This window comes from Medicago sativa, chromosome 6, assembly GCF_051527215.1.
Source record: "Medicago sativa cultivar Bolivia chromosome 6, Bolivia_mono, whole genome shotgun sequence".
Lineage (NCBI taxonomy): Eukaryota > Viridiplantae > Streptophyta > Magnoliopsida > Fabales > Fabaceae > Medicago > Medicago sativa.
The window spans coordinates 62,703,484-62,719,546 of NC_140754.1; positions in this window are offsets into that span (position 1 = coordinate 62,703,484).

Genomic DNA, 16,063 nt, shown 5'->3' on the forward strand with positions numbered 1-16,063 from the left:
AAGAGTCTTTGAGTTATAATCAAACTATTTTAGATCGAGTCATGTCAAACATGAAACGATATAAATAATCATTATACTCATTAATCAAGTATTTACCATCACGACTAACTCGTATAGTCTTTATACTTTTCAAACTTATTCCTTTTACTTCATTGTTAAAATCTTTGAACAATTTCAAAGTTTTCTTGAATCGTGTCAAATACACTTTGCTTATCTACTAAATGATTTAGTAATGTTAGATGAAGTAATGGAAACAATATATCTAGCAAATATGTTTAGTTCTGCATATACATCTCATATGTATATAAACTCAAATAAATTACGTGTCCTTTCACCTTTGTTGGTGACCGGTATACTAATCTATTTTGAAAGATGGGGCTCACATCCTTCAAATGATGTAAAATCAAATGAGTCCAATAGTCCATATCCATAGATTTTGGAAATGTGAATCACACATGTTTGTACTAAACAGTAATGCCAATGATATACAAAAGGTTCAAATCTCATTTGATCCCTTTTCACATATGTTATAGATCAGCTTATCAAGATCATGGAACTCAATTCCATTATTTGATTAACACACTTTTATAGAAAGCATTATTCGGATAATAGGACAAAATTTGTCTTTTATTCAACTACACAATCCTTCTCTTGTCAATACAAAATTTAGGACGTAATGCTTCTATATTATATGGAATTTAATAACAATTATTTGGTTCCATATCAAATTAAGTTTAAGTCCAAGCATAAGCTCTTATAATCAATGAAACTATTTGTTCCGTTCTAGACGTAGGTGGACTTCACTTATAGTTAATGTTCTACTTCTTTAAAACTATATTTCAACAAATATAAGATTAATCATCAAGTATCATATACTTATGATGCAGAAGTAGAAATTTAACTTTATATAACTATATGGGTAAATAAGAAGTCTTACTTCTTTCTTATTTTGACTCTTACAAAATTACGAGCAATTTTGTTTTTCAACTTTTGAAATAATTGCTTCCCTATTTAGCAACCATGTTTAACCTTCCAAGGTAGAGAAACAAAGTTTGAATTTTATTCTTATCCATTTCCATCTACTTGATAGGTTGAAACTCTTTATCGTATCTTGCAGTTATAACATTGAGGTTAATGATCATATCATTATCTGTTGTCATTACCACTATAGGATATCTTATATCCACTCAATCGACCTGATGCTTCTGACAAGCATTCTTTTCGAATTTAAAGCTGCTAGGAAATGGTTGCTCGAAATTATACAGTTTTCCTTATTCTTAAGAACAATTCTTAATTTTGTACCAATTCAGAAACTCCTTTCTGAAGATTTTGTTCTTCATAAGAACATTTAACAGTATAATAAAAATGTATATGGCAAAGAAATTCTAAATACAGAAAATAAATAAATTAAATGTATCATGATTTAAAAACATAATTAATTAGGTCTTTAATTAAATATGCTCCCACTATTTTACTCAAATCAAATGACCTTCAACATTTGAATCGGAAAATCACATTGGAAGATTTTCTAGTGGGTTGAAATCCATATTTCACCTTGCTTTAAGTCAACGGGGGCTGTACTCAAAACTCAGTTATTTAGGTAGGAACTCCTTCCAATTGTATCTCATACAACTTTCAAATCATTTGAGTGAATAACTCCTTACTCTAATCTATCATATAGATGTTCCCAAACATTGCTTCTAAATTTATTTTAATCTCATTAAAATTAATTTAGTTAAGTTAAACCCAAAAGAATAACACTTGGGTAAATTGGATTACCGCACCACAACTTACTAGTATAAAATATGCGCTTCACGGAGGCAAAACCCACATATTCGATATTAGTCTTGAAGGGTGTTAAACTTTTGGAAAGCATTAAACTTAATATTTTATTTGAAGTAAATATATATATTTTAATCTTATTAAAATAATCTAGTTAAGTTAGATCCAAAAATAACAGTCAGTAAATAGAATTACCGCACCACAACTTACTAGTATAGAAAGTGCACCTCGCGGAGGCGAAACCTACACATTTCGATATTAGTCTTGAAGTGTGTTATACTTTGGAAACCAATTTACTTCATATTCTATTTGAAGGATTTTTATTTAGTTTAATCTCATTGACATGTGTATCTCATACACGCGTCTTTAAAGATGCATGACATTCATACTCATAGAAAGCAAGTATATAAAACATTTAAAACATACATGCTAACATACATCTAAAACATGTTAAGCATACATCTCATACATGCGCTAAATAAATATACATTTCATGCATCACATACATAAAATAATAAATAAGATTAGGTATATAGTTATGACCACCTAACGCGCGTAAGACAAAATAAAATAAAATAATTACAAGTCTTCGTTCTTTGAGTTGACTTCTCAAGCCTCTCCATTGACGTCCTTGTTTGGCGTTGCTTCCCGTCATCACGAGCAATTACAATTATTTAAAATAAATAAATATCACGACACGCAGGCCGTATTTTAAATTAAACCACGACACGCAGGTCGTATTTAAACAAAATAAAATAAAACGCCAAATACGCTCTAAGGTCATAACTATATACTTCTAATAATTAATTAATCAAAATTAATTAATTATATTGAATTATTTAGGCAGTTCACAATTTAAATTATTCAAAGCCTTATGGATTCAGTATATCGCACATATCAAAACAAATGCATCAAAATGATATCAATTAAAAGCCAAATCAATTTTAATTAACTAGCAAATCATGTAACATTTACGGTGATAAGCATTCAACTAAAAATTGATTTCTTTATTCAATACTGAACTGAAGTCAAAAGAAAATCGTTTTTTTTTTTTTTTCTTTTCTTTTCTTCTCGTTGGATTCAAAATTGGAATTAAAATAGTACTGATGCTTTTATATATATAAAAAAAAATGGAAACAATTTCGATTTACTTAATTATAATAATATTGACCCTCAATAAATATTATAACTAAATCTCTTTCAATGAAGTGACCTGATTTGTTTCTAAAACAAATAATCATGATCCAATCATCATACGACAGTAGTAGCATTTGTTGGCACTGATTTAGAAACAAGCCAATAAAATTGGAACAACTATATCGCAATTAAAACAGGAATTGATGGGTTCTAAAATTAAAGACCATCAATTACGTCGCCGAAAAGTTTCATTTTGAATTCTCTAATTCAAAATACCCATATCAAATATGTGTCTAAATATACCAAAACTTCACAAAGAAATTTTAATCCAAATTGAATTTGATTATAAATTGCCCAGACTATTAACTTTTGATGGAATAACCAATGATGTTAACTACCCAATTACTTGGCATCAAAATCTCTTTTAATGAAAATCAAATTGATGGCTACGTAATTACAGAATAGTGCATCGCATAAACATGTATTTTGGTACCTTTAAAAGAATGCATCACATACACTTCACAAGGCATATACACGAAAATCTTTGCAAAACATGTGATACTATTTTCACAAATAAAGTATACGAGGTTAAAATCGCTGTTGAAACCAAAAGGGACGTATAGATATTCTTTTAAGTTGAATCAAAATCAAGCCATTAAAACAACGTGCCTATCGTGTACCCGTAGTGTCAACACTTGACAAATACAAGCTCTCTTGAATCAAATTCAAAGGCAAAGGAAAATTGGTAACAACGAAATCATTCACGCATTTAAAAGATATGATCAAACAAATTTAATCAAACAGATGCGTATAAATCTTGAATACATCATCATGTAATCATCAACATGCATCAAACGATTTGAATATAATGATTTAATCAGAACCAATGCTCTGATACCACTGAAGGGATTTTAAGAGAGGTTTTTCAAAAATTTATAATCCTCTTAGCGGAACAAATCCCATTGAAACGGATCTTGATTAAATCATTAATCACAAATCAAACAGAACACATGCTTAAACACTTTAAGGATTCATGTGTTTACCTCTTGAAGCGCAGAACCTTTGTAGAAGAAATATCTCTGATCACGAGCAAAGCAAAGCAGCGATGCCTCTACTCAGTCCACACGAACAGAACTTCTCCGATGACCGGTGCTAGCCAATTCCAACGGAGATTCAGAGAGAACAAGGTTTAGAGAGTGGCGGCTAGGGTTTCACAACTTTTGTGAATCAGGTTAAGCACTCACAAAAAGTTAGTAATGCTTCAGCACAAGGGTTCTATTTATAGAACCACTTGTGTGGTCAGCAAGACATCACTTAAGTACACCGTACCTTACGGTGGACCACGTTTCTCTATTTTTCGTAAATTAAATAATAAAGTCATATTTAATTATTTAATTACTAATAAGTCTTACTTATTATTTTATAAATAAGTCTTACTTATTTATTTCTCTCTTCTATCTGTCCTTTGTGTGTGACCCTATAGGTTCTCATAACGTTGGCAATAATATTAAATCACATCTTTAATATTATAAACAGTGAGCGGTATCTAGCAACACATCACTGCTACCCAAGTGACGAGAATGACATGTGATCTGACGAAACCTTTCTGTGATAATGATCATGTGTATAATTACCCTTTTGCCCTCATGTCTATATTGAACACATGGCATAGACTGTGTCATCCTTGTCTAGTTCAATATTGGGCCCGTAGACATTTCTCCTGTTATGTGGAGGGACAAATTCCATCAGGTCACTCATGTCCCTCATCATGATTCATGGAGTACCCATCAACCAACTTTATAGTTATCCTGTTACGGACAACGTTTGAATGGTGACAAAGCACTCGACTCCAACATCTAGGGTACATAGTGGTTTCAGGTCGAAGGGTGGAATACACCACTATCACTATGAGAATATCTTATGACACTTTTCATAACTTTTACTATGTAGTATTCTCATAGCGGGTCAATCCAATATAAATATTACTCCTAATATTTATATCTATGTGAAGACTTGATAACTCTTTTATCCATGATCTGTGAGATGTGATCATCAGTCTACCCACATAATAGTCTCTATGCTTTAATGATATCCCATTTCTCAATAAAGCTTGACTACGGATACTTTAAGAATAATTTCCTTATGTTTAACGGGGTCTCACAATTAAGTTATACTTAATGTTCCATTAAACGGACTAACTATTCTAGGGACTTTAATATTTTGAAACAGAACAAAATCAATAAAGAAATGCCTTATTATTATATATTCACAATATATACTTATATCAATATCATGATACAAAGCCAAACCCAATCAACATAGATTGGCTATTAGGGCTTACTCCAACAGAAAGTTGTCCTCTTAGATCGCCCAAGGACCCTCAACGAGTTCCTAGCGATCGCAAAGATCTACATCGCCTACGAAGAGGCTCTGTACGCGAACAGCCTCAACAAAGTCAGGAAGGAGGAGCCTGCTGCCGAATCCTCCAAAAAATCCCTTCCACGAGAAAAAGAAGGAAGGCAAAGCTACTCGGGAAAGCAAGAGGCCCAACGGCCACTTCACCGAGTACACTCCTTTGGCCATGTCAAGGGAGAAAATCCTCGCTGAGATCGTTGTAGCCGATTTGGCAGAAGTTGGCATCAAGCCACCAAAGCCTCCATCTCAGGAGAGAAAGGGGATCGACAAATCAAAATAATGTCAGATCCACAAGTTCCACGGACACACCCCCGATGACTGCATCCATCTGAAGGATGCCATTGAACTCCTCATCCATAGGGGACGTCTCAAGCAGTACGTGAAAAATCCAGAAACAGAAATGAAAGTCGTCGAGCTTATCGGGGATGGTTCTGAACATGGAAGAACCATCGCCATGTCCGTGGAGCACCTCGGCGATTTCCCAGACAACGTGGAAATCACCCCCTACTCATGCACCTGGGAGCAGTTCCCCACCGCCAATATCATCACTGGAGGAACGCTGAACATCTCCATGGGAAGCATGAAAAGGAAACTTGAAGAGCTCATAAGCGTCAATACAATGGCTCCCTCTAGTCGAGGAGGAAGGCCACCATTGGCGTTCTACGACTCCGAACTACCTGGTGGGGCTTCAAATTCCGCCATTCCTTTGCTCGTGCAAGCATCGATGGCCAATACGGATGTCAGACGAGTCCTGATTGACACAGGGGCCTCTTGCGACATCATGTACACCAACCTATTCAAAACTCTCCAACTAATGGAGAAAAACCTTTCTCCCTACATTGGGGATGAACTCTACGGCTTCAACGGCTCGTCCACTCAACCATGGGGGTACGTGGAGCTACTGGTCACCTTCGGTGAAGAGGAGGCCAAGAAAATAATAAAAATCCCATTCTTGGTGATCGACTGCCATTCTCTCTACAATTGCATTATAGGGAGAACCGAGCTTGCCCAGCTAGGGGCCGCATGTTCAACCGCTCACCTGAAGTTGAAATACCATGCAAAGGATGGCATCATCGCCTCCCTCATCGGAGACATCGAAGCTGCTAGAAGATGTTTCATCCAAGCCAACAAATCCCAGAGCTCGGTTTCCAGTCTGGCAAGCCAGCTGAAGACAAAGGGAAAGCTGCTCCGAGCCCTCTGGAGGCCAACTTGGTCGAACTTGACCCCAGGTTCACGAAGGAAGACCTGAAGGAACAAAAAAGGGAGAAGAAGGATCCGCTCAACGCGAAACTTCTTAGACCTATTCCTGATGGTGAGTTCGAGCTGGTCCCTTTCGGAAGCGACCCCTCAAAAAATTTCAAGATTGGCAAGGATCTCCCTGAACTTGTCAAGAACCAGCTGATCGCCTGCCTCAGGGAGAACACCGATCTGTTTGCATGGAGCGCGGCCGACATGCCCGGAATCGACCCTAGCGTCGCTTGTCACCAGCTACCAGTAGATCCTGAAGTTAGCGTTGTAGCCCAACGACGTAGAAAGCAGTCTCTTGAAAAATCAGAGGCTCCAGAAAAAGCTGTAAAAGACCTCCTCGAGGCAAATTTTATTTCTGAGGCCAAATACACTACTTGGCTCTCCAATGTTGTACTTGTCAAGAAATCTAATGGAAAATGGCGTATGTGTGTTGACTATACCGATCTTAATAGGGCCTGCCCTAAAGACGCATATCCACTTCCTAACATCGATAAACTCATAGATAACTCCTCCTACTATAGACTTTTATCCTTCATGGACGCCTATTCCGGGTACAACCACATACCCATGGTTGAAGAAGATAAAATGAAAACAACCTTCATGACCGAATCATGGAACTATTACTACAATGTAATGCCCTTCGGTCTGCGAAACGCAGGGGCTACTTATCAACATATGACGAACAAAGTCTATGACAAGACACTTCTGGGCGACATTCTCGAGGTTTACATGGACGACATGATTGTAAAATCCCAACAAGATGTGGATCATGCCGCTCATCTCAAAAGAGTGTTCGAGCAAACTCGGAAGTACAACATTTGACTCAACCCAGAAAAATGTACTTTTGGGGTCCAAGTGGGAAAATTCCTTGGTTTCTACCTGACCGAAAGAGGAATCGAAGCAAATCCAGATAAATGTCGCGCATTTACCGAGCTTCGAACACCCCACTCCAAGAAGTGCATCCAAACATTCAACGGAATGCTGACTGCCCTCTCCAGATTCGTGCCCAAGTCTGCTCAACACGCACTTCCCTTTCTCAAACTCTTGAGGAAGGAAACGAAGCTCGATTGGAAAGAGGAATGCGAGAATGCTCTGAGGAACCTCAAGGACACCCTATCAGCGCCGTCCGTACTCTCACGACCCGACCAGGGTGAAACGCTATACTTGTACCTATCCGTCTCTTCTGACGCGGTAAGCGCCGTGCTCATCAGAGAAACGACGGAAGGACAAAAGCCAGTCTACTTCACCAGCAAAGCCCTACTGGATCCAGAGACGAGGTGGCAGAAGATCGAAAAGATAGCTCTCGCACTCCTCACAGCGGCCCGAAGGCTAATGCAGTACTTCTTAGCCCACACTGTGGTGGTCCGAACGGACCAGCCCATCAGACAAATCTTGGGCTGCCCGGATGTAGCCGGTCGGATGATGAAATGGTCACTCGAATTATCCGAGTTCGATATACATTACGAATCTAGAAAGGCACTTAAGGCACAAGTGTTCGCGGACTTCCTCGCCAAGATGACTTTCCCAGCAGAGGATAGCCTTGAGGATTGAACCGTCTTCTTAGATGGATCATCCAACTCCAAGGAAAGCGGAGCTGGGATAATCGTAGAAGATAACGAAGGTATCGTTGTCGAAATCTCCTTCGCTTTGTCTTTTCCTGTTACCAATAACACTGCAGAGTATGAGGCCTTCTTAGCTTGCTTGCGAACTGCCAAAGACATGGGTGCCCGAAAAGTGAAAATCTTTACCGACTCGCAACTCGTGGCTTCCGAAGTCACCAGACAGTTCCAGGTAAAAGAAGACCACCTCCAAAAGTACGTCCACTTGGTACTAGAGAAAATGAAAGAGTTTGAAACTGTCGAAGTAACCCACGTTCCTCGCGAACAGAATACTCGGGCGGACATTTTTTCGAAACTCGCAAGTACACGAACTGCGAACAGAAACAAAACAGTCATACAGGAGGTTCTCAGCGAACCGAGCATCCAGGATAGAGGAACTCTCCCTCAAGAGATCAATACGATCATCGGAATGGAAGACTGGAGGGGACCCATCTCTCGATATATAGAGAACGGGGAACTCCCTTCTGACCCGCAAGAAACGACAAGGTTGAGGAGAAGGGCCTGCTCATTCACTTTGATGGAAGGAACTCTATACAAAAGAGGCTTCATCATTCCCCTAATCAAGTGTTTGGACCCAAAGAGACCCAAGAAGTCCTTGCCGACGTTCATGGCGGCATATGCAGACAACACCTTGGTGCCAAAGCTCTCGCAAAGAAGGTTGTCGCGTCATTTTTCGGCCGGTCAAAGACCCACTTTTGATTTCACGACTGAACATTTAATTCTTTTCAAAAGAAAGTGGAAAAAGGTTCAAATACCACGTTTTTAAGGGATTAAGGGTTCGGGGGTTAGTTATATTTAGGGAAGGTTTTAAGCACCCTAAATATTCGTAGTACTCTACGAGAACCTCTTGATTTTATTTAACTTTTGTGCTATAAACTTGCTTGCTTTTAAAAATGGAATTTGAAATGATAAAAGAAAATAGAGACCTAATTATCTACATTTTTTATTGATTTGGAAGGAAACATATCCTCTGCCTACGTACCCGTGAAGGATCAAAACCTCGTAGTTCGGGGTTGAAAATTGACGTTTGATTTGTTTTGTGTTTTTTAATAGTTTTTGACAAAGGTTTTAAAAAGAAAAACCAAATGGCAAATTGGAATTTGTTTGTATTTTTTATATTAAAGAAAGAAGACTCAAAATAGAATTAGCATTGATTGATGATTTGATTAAGAAAGGAACATAAAAAGACGATCACTTGATTTAAGATCAAGATTTATTTATGAAAATATTTTTTTTGTTTAGACATATTTGCATGTTTTTTGTTATTTTTGAATAATGATTGAAGTAGAAAATGAAGCTAACGGAGCGAGAAAATAAAGCGTGTGGACTTGTAGTGTCGTTAGACCGCCACATAGTCCCTAATAATAACATATAAAACGATAAATAAAACGCACGCACACCCACTATTTTTCATTATTTTTGTGTTACATTTGACCTAAGTACATTCTACATCTTGCGATAAAATAAGTGACATAAATTAAATATGCATAACGACATAATTTATAAATACTAAGATGTGATGAGAGTAAAAAATGCATGATAACGGAAATAAAAAACGCTAAGAAAACTAAAATGCATGAAAGAAATGAGATAAAATGCAGGTGGATGCAAACAGTAGTAAAAAGGGGGGTGCCGGGAGTAAATCTGTTGAGAAAGATGAAAACAGAATAATAAATGGAGTTGGGCCAAGAGCAAATTCGTTGGGCCCAAGGCTTAAGAGGTATAAAATTGATTTTTTTTGCTGTTGAAACCTCATTTGCACTTGTATTTCTCTTTCTTCACTTCCTTTCCCAAAAATTTTCTCTCTTCCCTCTCATGAACAAACAACAACCTTCCGGCAGGGTTCTTATGAACCCAGATTCCGGCGACGGTGATTGGCCGGCCAAAGTGGCGGCGCCACCGCGCCGGAAGGTCAAACTCACCCTTTTTTTTATATTTTTTTTCCTTTGTCCTTTCTTCCTCTATACTATAAAATTTAACAGCACACACCCACAAACTTAGATCTAAATGAAAAGAAAATACTACCTCTTGGAGTTTAAAGTGGTTCAGTTATGGTGATGAGAGTACGGATTTGTGTTTGAGTTTCGGTGCTTGTGATGTTTGTGTGATGTTTCTTTGTGATTTAAAATTGATTTTGTGATGAATTTTGTGTTGTGGTTGTGACTGTGATGTGCTGTTTGTGTGATTGAAAATGCGTGAGTATTGTGTGGTTTAATTTATGGCTGCGGTTTGTAAGTGTATGGTTGTGGGTTTATAATATTTGGGTTTTGATGAAGTTGTGTGTGTGGTTTTGTATGATGGATTTTTGTGATGGATTCTCTATGTGTGTTACTGTAAAAAACCCTCCTCCGTTGTGTTCTCTGCAGGTTCAATTTATAGTGTTGTATTTGTGAAAATGGCAGACAAAAGTGGCTTGAATTGGGGAGGAAAAAAAATGCTTGTTTGCTGGATGTTTGTAGTAAATGGGACCCAAATGACTTAAACAAATAAATAAATAAAAATGAAAAAAAAGAAAGTTATATGAAGGGAAAAAAATGTCACTTACGATACACACATATATATAATAAATAATAAAAAAACTAAATATAAAATAAATGAAAAAAAAAAAGAATAAAGTAAAATAAATAAAACAAGAAAATAAAATTGTCTCTTTCGGTAAATGATGTATTTTAAAATACATATCTGCCGAAATTTCAACTGAAAAAAAAAAAACTGAGATTGGTCGGGGTCAAACGACACGTGTCGGAGTATGAACGTATGATCCTTAGGTCAAAAATTGGGGTATGACAGATGCCCCTATTTAAGTTTCTTCGTCCGGAGACTTGAAGATGAAGTCTTTGATTTGACGGACCGAAGATACTTAAATACAAAAGTACACCAATTTTGGACCTAAGATGTTGTGAAATGCTCATGATGCAAGTATGAATGCAGGATAGCGATGACGATTTGACTAGGGTGGGGAAACAACAAACGGGATACCCAAATTCGTTAAAGAAAAGGGATCCGACTCCGCTGGGGAATTATAGTTCCACTGGGGAAGAGATTGTCTGCTACCGTATCGGTTTGGAACGATAGCTTAATGAAGACAAAACTTTTTAGTGGCATCTCTTGAACAGTTAAACTAGGGATGACACTGAAGAAAAATGAAATGTGATTTCAAACTGAAATGTGACGAAAGATAAACCCAAGCGATCCGTTGTTTTGGACTTGCAGCTTGAAACGAGATAAACTCAAGCGGTCCGTTGTTTAGGACTGGCAGCTTGAAACGAGATAAACTCAAGTGGTCCGTTGTTTAGGACTGACAGCTTGAAACAAAGACAAAAAGGTAAACTCAAACGGTCCGTTGTTTAGGACTGGCAGCTTGAGACAAGACAAACTCAAGCGGTCCGTTGTTTAGGACTGGTAGCTTGAGACGAGATAAACTCAAGCGGTCCGTTGTTTTTAGGACTAGCAGCTTGAAATAAGACCAAAAGGGAAAATTCAAACGGTCCGTTGTTTTGGACTGGCAGCTTGAAACAAGACAAAAAAGGTAACTTCAAACGGTCCGTTGTTTAGGACTGGCAGCTTGAAACAAAATGAAAAGGTAAATTCAAGCGGTCCGTTGTCTAGGACTGGCAGCTTGAACCGATTGAGGACTGAGACGAGAGTGCACGACCAAACAAGACTTTGGGTGACTGATGCAACCATGTGTGAATTGATATTATGTATATGCTGTGTATGAATATGTGAAAGTGTTAATGCATGAATGTATAATTGCATGAATGTATGAATGAATATATGAATGTAACTTGTATGACCGTGTATATTGTATGTGATAGGTGGACTCGATGAGACTAGAAAGGACTGGTAAGGTGGGAAATGGACCGACATTGCAGCACTACACACTCAGCAAACCTCATTGGGGACAAAGTAACAGCTGATGTCTTCTATTGAAAATCGGGAAGAAATCGCCATTTTTGTAAACTGACACAGAATGCTCTCTCATCGACATATTTTAGTCGTCGTGACTTTTCTTTTTTTTTTTTTAGGCTTCCCATAGTGTCTAGCCATGCTTGTTGAGTAAGGTTTAACCACCCTTGAAGAGAATGTTGACGCACACTTCTTTTACTCTCTAACCCTATAATGCACTTATTCGTTTATGCTTTTTAAGAGATGTGAAAAAGTTTTAAGAATTTTGCTTCTAAATATTATCATCAAAGAAATAGAAGAAACTTTGGAAGAACGAAATAAATGAGAATTCCAAATAAAAGGGCAAAGGTTCAAATTTCATTGATTGAATGGTGGCCTGCCAATGGCGACTCCATAGATCTTTACAAAGTTTGAAAAAAATGGTAATTTAAAAGTGGAAGAGGTACATTGAACTTCATAACTCTACATTCCCTAACAACTTTGAATTCCGCTGCTTTTGATGCTTCAGATTGGAGATTCTTTGATAGCGGGTATGCCCTAAGTGGATTGTGCTAGACTGGATGCAGTTACTTTGTCTCTTTTTTTTTTTTTTTTTTTTTATAGACCGTCCTTTCGGGTTTTCAGCCTATCAGGATGGTCTTCTGTTTAGTGTCTCTAACTTTTGCCTGGACCGCCCTTGCGGGTTTTCAGTCCACCGAGACGCTCATTTTTGCCTAAGCCGCCCTTTCGGGTTTTCGACTTACCGAGCTGTTCTTATGACTTTTAGACAAAGTATTTCTTGACTGCATCCGTGTTTACAGTACGTGTAAGTTCTTCCCCATCCATGGTTTGAAGAGTCATGGCACCACCAGAGAAAGCCCTTTTGACAACGTATGGACCTTCATAATTAGGCGTCCATTTGCCCCTGGAATCAGGTTGGAAAGTAAAAATCTTTTTGAGCACAAGATCACCTTCTTTGAATTCACGGGGACGAACTTTCTTGTCAAAAGCCTGCTTCATCCTCTTTTGATATAGTTGACCATGACACAGGGCAGTCATGCGCTTTTCCTCAATCAAATTCAATTGATCATACCTACTTTGGACCCATTCAGCCTCTGATAACTCAGCTTCCATCAGAACTCTCATTGAAGGAATCTCAACTTCTACGGGAAGTACAGCCTCCATACCATATACCAAAGAGAAAGGAGTTGCCCCTGTTGACGTGCGTATGGAAGTACGATATCCGTGTAATGCAAAGGGAAGCATTTCATGCCAATCTTTATATGTCACCACCATTTTCTGGACGATCTTCTTTATGTTCTTATTTGCAGCTTCGACAGCACCATTCATCTGAGGTCTGTAAGGCGAAGAATTATGATGCTCAATCTTGAAATCATCACATAACTCTTTCATCATCTTGTTGTTTAGATTTGTCCCATTGTCTGTAATGATTCGGTTAGGGACACCGTAGCGGCAGATAATATGATTCTTGATAAACTTGACCACCACTTGCTTGGTCACATTAGCATATGATGCTGCTTCAACCCACTTGGTGAAATAGTCAATAGCCACTAGAATGAAGCGGTGCCCGTTTGACGCTTTTGGCTCAATCCTTCCAATCATGTCAATGCCCCACATAGAGAAAGGCCAGGGAGACGAAAGAACATTGAGTGCAGTCGGCGGCACATGAATCTTATCGGCATAGATCTGACACTTATGACATTTCCTGGCGTGTTTGTAACAATCAGCTTCCATCGTCATCCAATAATAACCCGCTCTCAATAGCTTCTTAGTCATTGCATGCCCGCTTGAATGAGTTCCGAAAGAGCCTTCATGTATTTCATGCATCAATAAATCAGCCTCGTGCTTGTCCACACATCTGAGCAATACCATGTCAAAGTTTCTTTTATACAAAACGTCCCCGTTCAGGAAGAAATTGCCAGACAGTCTTCTTAGAGTCTTCTTGTCTTTATTGGATGCCCCGAGTGGATACTCTTGACTCCGAAGGAAACACTTGATATCATGGAACCATGGCTTGTCATCAACAACTTCTTCAGCAGCGAATACATGAGCAGGTCTTTCAAGACGTCTGATACGGATCAAAGGCACTTCATTCCAACGATTTACTTGGTACATCGAAGACAGGGTAGCGAGAGCATCTGCCATCTGGTTCTCATCACGAGGGATGTGGTGTAGCTCGACTTTGTTGAAGAAGGTCAGTAATCGTCTTGCATAATCTTTGTAGGGAACCAAGCCGGGGTGACGAGTCTCCCATTCTCCTGTGATCTGATTGACTACGAGGGCTGAGTCACCATAAATGTCGAGAATCTTGATTCTCAAATCAATGGCTTCTTCGAGACCCATAATACATGCTTCGTATTCTGCCATGTTGTTTGTACAGTCAAATGTCAGTCTGGCAGTGAAGGGGATATGCGCCCCGGTAGGAGTAATAATGATTGCCCCGATTCCGCTTCCATAAACATTAACAGCTCCGTCAAAGATTAGACCCCATCTTGATTCAGGATCTGGACCTTCTCCAAATAACGGTTCGTCACAATCTTTCATCTTCAGATACATAATTTCTTCATCAGGAAAGTCGAACTTGATAGGCTGATATTCCTCAACTGGTTGGTGAGCTAAGTGATCTGCAACGATACTCCCTTTGATTGCTTTCTGGGTACGGTATTCGATGTCATATTCAGATAGCAACATCTGCCACCGGGCGATTCTTCCCGTTACTGCGGGCTTCTCAAAGATGTACTTGATCGGATCCATTTTAGAAATCAACCAAGTAGTATGATTAATCATATAGTGACGAAGGCGTTTGGCAGCCCAAGCCAGAGCACAACAAGTCTTCTCAAGCATGGAATATCGAGACTCGCAGTCAGTAAACTTCTTGCTCAAATAGTAAATGGCGTGCTCTTTTCTTCTGGTTTCATCTTGTTGTCCGAGCACACAACCCATGGAATTTTCTAGCACAGTCAGGTACATGATTAATGGTCTTCCTTCAACTGGAGGGATAAGAATTGGAGGCTCTAGTAAATACTCTTTGATACTGTCGAAGGCTTTCTGGCAATCTTCTGTCCACACAACACCCTGCTCTTTACGGAGTAGCTTGAATATCGGCCCACATGTTGCAGTCATATGAGAAATAAAACGGGAGATGTAATTCAGTCGTCCGAGAAACCCTCTTACTTGTCTTTCTGTTTGTGGAGCGGGCATCTCTCTGATAGCTCTGACCTTGTCGGGATCTACTTCAATACCTTTCTGGCTGACAATGAAGCCCAGAAGCTTTCCGGATCTTACACCAAAGATACACTTGTTAGGATTTAGACGGAGTTGATACTTTCTTAGCCGTTGGAACATCTTCAGCAAGTACTCGACATGTTCTTCTTCGGTACCTGACTTGACAATCATATCATCCACATAAACCTCGATCTCTTTGTGTATCATATCGTGGAAAAGAGTGGTCATACCTCTCTGATAAGTAGCACCCGCATTTATTAATCCAAATGGCATTACTCTGTAGCAGAAAGTGCCCCAAGGTGTAATGAAAGATGTCTTCTCTCTATCTTCGGGTGCCATCTTGATCTGATTGTAACCGGAGAAACCATCCATGAAGGAGAACACTTTGGATTTGGCAGTACTGTCAACCAATACATCAATGTGAGGCAGTGGAAAATCATCTTTGGGACTAGCCTTGTTCAAATCACGGTAATCAACACACATTCTGACTTTACCATCCTTCTTCGGAACAGGCACAATGTTGGCTAGCCACTGAGGGTATTCTGATGTGACAAGGAAACCTGCATCAATCTGTTTCTGCACTTCTTCTTTAATCTTGAGGGCCATGTCAGGACGGGTTCTCCTCAACTTCTGCTTGATTGGCGGGCATTCAGGTTTCAACGGCAAACGGTGCATCACAATATCAGTATCTAGGCCTGGCATATCTCTGTACGACCAAGCAAATATAT